Raw genomic sequence first — 4,322 nt, 5'->3', positions numbered from 1 at the left:
TCGTCTATTTCCACTTGAACCATACACATATTTGCTAGCTCAAATAAATACCGTTCTGCCACATCTGTCAAACTTTCTCCCCTTCCCTTGTCTTATGAAGAAATCATTCCTTCAGCCATCCATAGTAAATATAGTTTTTCTGTATCTATTTCTTGATCCTCTTTAAAACATGCCAAATACAAAAAACACGGTTTCAGGTTGTAAGGGAGCATATTGTAACTCATATCCAGTATCTGATTTACTCTTTTGTCAGTCTCCAAACCTCTCCCATGTTGAAGGTACAAATCAAGATTTCTACACACATTTTTCCATTCTATTGATGCCTTTTCATGACGAAGAGTTCCCCCAATAACTGAAATGGGTAATGGTAAATAACCACATTTTTTTACTATTTTCCTTCCATTTTCTTCCAATAACTTTATTTCAGTTGTAGGTAGCTCTGCATACATAATGAATTAATGTTAGTTATGTACGTTTGTTAATTCAATATACTAAAATTTGTGTAATTAAAACAAATAAAAAATAAGAGAATTTCGCCCCATACTTAAAACAAATAAAAAGAGAATTGTTGTTATATTTGTATTGTCATGAAATTGTCACTAATTATTCATAATGACAATATTTTTGTCACTAATAATTTTTAAAGATAATTTTTTCACACATATTGTCTTCATGAAAACTATTAAAAAATATTAGACATATTAAAATAATCTTTTTCGCCTAATATATACTATTAATGATATTTTTAGCATCATTACTCTTTTTTCTTTTTGTCACTAACTAGAGAAGAAGATTCAAAATCAATAAAACAAAAACAAAAATATTTACAAACTAACCTTCTGAATAACTGTATGGGAGTGCTATCTTTTGAAGGAGCTCCCATCCTTCATCTTCACTCATGCATATAATTTACTATAACCTATCAAAATAATTAACTTAATAATACGAAAACAGACAAAGTTCAAGCTAGGAAATTTAAAAATAGAACCAACAACCCTAGTGAAACTATAGATTCATTAAGGACATTTCTAAAAAAAATCTTAATAAATAGCAACTATTATACGCCATATAAAAAATTATTATTAATTTTTAAACAAATTGTTAATACTAATTATATTTTTCAAAACAATCCAAAGTTTATAATATGTTTATAATTTTTATAACTATCTTTTACAAAGTTAATAAAAAATAAGATAGATGTTAATCGTCCACATAGACATGGGTGTATCTATAAAAGTAGGATACGTTCCCTATTACAAAAGAAAATCGAAAATAAAACATAAATTAAATCAATTAATTTTGATTGGTTCAAAATTCCATGTAAAGTTCATAAAGTAAATACATCAAATTGATAAGAAATATGTGTGCAGTATATTTGAGAAGACAATGAAAATAGTTAATAATGAATAAGAAAATTGATATTGAAACTCCAACGATTAGTAGTGGGTAGATGATAAAGAAGTGGTTCTTGATGATTTAAGATGTGATCAACAATCATTGACAATCTTTCTTCATAAAAAATTCTTCCAATACTCGGAGCTTCGGCAATTTAAGAAGATGAGTGATGTCATCAACCAAACTGTTGAACCCAGTTATCATCTCCAACTCATTCAACCCTTCCAATTTCAATTTTTCACCTCCAACGCTCTCATGAAGAAATCCAAAAAATAGATGCCTCAAGTGCCTCATTTTGTATATGTAATTAGGTAATCTAATTGTATTTTTCACATTAAATGTCTGCAAACAAGGTAGCTTGCATATAGATGGTGGCAATTCTTCCACACCACTATTTTCGAGACTCAATAGCTTCAACAGCTTCAATTTTTCGATTCCTTTGGGCAATTTCAGATTCTCAAATGTATAACCTTCCAATACTAAGACTTTGAGAGATTTGAAAATCCCAAACGTAATGTAATTATACAAAAATGTATCTCGCCAGTCCGTTTTGAGGAATATAAAAGATCTTATGTTCTTATTTTCCCCAATCCTGTAACTAACATCGTTATCCACTCCCTCCATATGGATAGCCAATCTATTTGTTTTACAAATTGAAGACTCTTCTCCTCCCATCTTTTTATCTATAACCTCCAGAAATCCTTCTTTTTTTCCTTTTGACAAGCACAAATCTCGTATCATATCATGAAGCCGGCATGACTTAAACCTATTATATAGCGGCAACTTGTCTATTTCCACTTCAACCATACACCTATTTGCTAGCTTGAATAAATACCGTTCTGCCACATCTCTCAAACTTTCTCCTCTTCCCTTATCTTTGGAACAAATCATACCTTCAGCCATCCATAGTAAATATAGTTTTTCTATATCTATTTCTTCATCTTCTTTAAAACAAGCCAAATACAAAAAACATGGTTTCAGATTGTAAGGGAGCACATTGTAACTCAAATCTAGTATTTGATTTACTCCTTTGTCATTCTCCAAAACCTCTCCCATGTAGAAGGTACGAATCAAGATTTCTACACACATTTTTCCATTCTATTGATGCCTTTTCATGATGAAGACTTCCTCCAATAACTGAAATGGGTAATGGTAAATAACCACATTTTTTTACTATTTCCCTTCCATATTCTTCCAACAACTTTATTTCAGTTGTAGATATCTCTGAATACATAATCAATGAATGTCAGTTAATTCAAAATATTATAAAATTTGAATTTCATATAAATATGTATAGTAATTAAAACAAATCAAAACAAGAGAATTTCGCCCTATACTTTCAACAAATAAAAAATAGAAATAAAATATGAAAGCATAACTTTATATTGCTGAATGCATTTCTTTGTATGACTTTCTAAATGTTTGATTCCTTTTACGTTTTAAACAAATTTTGTATCAAGAAATAAATTTTAAATTGCTATTCAATAGCATTTTATACATATAGATCAACTTGAAATTTACATAAGAAAATTCAAACAATCTTGTCATCATGAAAACTATAAAAAAACATTAGACGTAACAAAATAATCTTTTTCGCTAAATATATACTATTAATGATATCTTTAGTATCATTACTCTTTTTTCTTTTGTCACTAACTAGAGAATGAAGATTCAAATCAATAAAATAAAACAAGAAATTTTACAAACTAACCTTGTGAATAGTTGTTCGGGAATGCTATCTTTTGAAGGAGCTCCCATCCTTCATCTTCATCCAAACACTTGAGATTGTGGACGTATCCTCTGGAGGCAATGTTTTGATTTCTGGTTGTGAGCAAAACTTTGCTATCTGCCTCTGCAATGGGAAAGGCACGCCTTAAGCAATTCCAGTGATCAACTTCCCAAACGTCATCCAAAACTAGGAGACATTTTCTGTCTCTTTGTACTTGGTACAACTTTCTGACCAATGTATCTTCGTCTTGCTCTTCACTTTCATTTGGAAGAAGTTGCTTTAATAGTCGTTGGAAAGTAGTTTTGGGTTGAAATTGCTGACTTACACAAACCCAAGCACGATATTTGAAACACCGCTCCACGGCCTCCCCATTGTAAATTTTAGTAGCAAGAGTGTCTTTCCCAATCCTCCCATGCCACATATGGAAATCACTCCATTTGATTTGTCATCAGTTGTCAGAACTGATTCTAACTGTTTAGTATCCTCCTTCATTCCTAGAAAATATTTTTCAACCTCATGCCCATACGTTCTTCTTGACCTATCGGTATCATCTACCAATCATGATGAGTTGTCTCCTACACTCATAGACTCCGACTGTTTGGTGAGGTCGGACATACGAGACTTGATATCTTTAATGTCTTCTCCGATTTGGTGCATTTTTGACCACTCGCTCAATATACAAGTGAATCTTTTGAGAACCATTTTAAGGCCTTTTCCTTTTCTTCTGGATACCACTTCAATGACATATCTTTCTAGCACATTCTCAGCTTGAATTGACAAATTGCAAAGTTCAGCGATCCAATTCTGGACTGTCTGTGAATTGTACCGATCTTGCCTCCTATCAGCATCCTTCAAGAAACAGTGCATGATGTTGAGCTGCCTACGGACTTCTTCAACCTCACCGCCCACACTCGATATAAAATTTGCTTCCTCAATCAATAAGTCCCGAAGTGTTTCAAGTGCAATTGTTGCAATAGAATCAACCATTTTACTTTGTACTTGTGTGATTTTCTGGAGAAATGTGTTGGATTAGTAGCGGCTAATTGCAAAGTGGATGCATGTTATTGATCTTTGTAATTCACCAACTGCCTTCATTTTATATATGCGCATACCAACTTCTATCCCTACTTGACAGAAATTCTACGCATGCTACAAATTGTTCTCTCCTCCTATTTTTTCTTGTAAATTGGAAGTTTTA

General features: G+C 31.8%; 1 pseudogene; it reads right to left on the bottom strand.

Moving 5' to 3' along the window:
• Positions 1-1,494: 1,494 nt before the first annotated feature.
• LOC110011433 (putative disease resistance protein At1g58390) lies at positions 1,495-4,111 on the bottom strand (annotated as a pseudogene).
• Between the last annotated feature and the right edge of the window lie 211 nt (positions 4,112-4,322).

Source organism: Sesamum indicum, linkage group LG5, assembly GCF_026168435.1.
Source record: "Sesamum indicum cultivar Baizhima isolate 11 linkage group LG5, ASM2616843v1, whole genome shotgun sequence".
In the NCBI taxonomy this organism is placed as follows: Eukaryota; Viridiplantae; Streptophyta; class Magnoliopsida; order Lamiales; family Pedaliaceae; genus Sesamum; species Sesamum indicum.
This window is presented reverse-complemented; position numbering and strand designations above follow the sequence as displayed.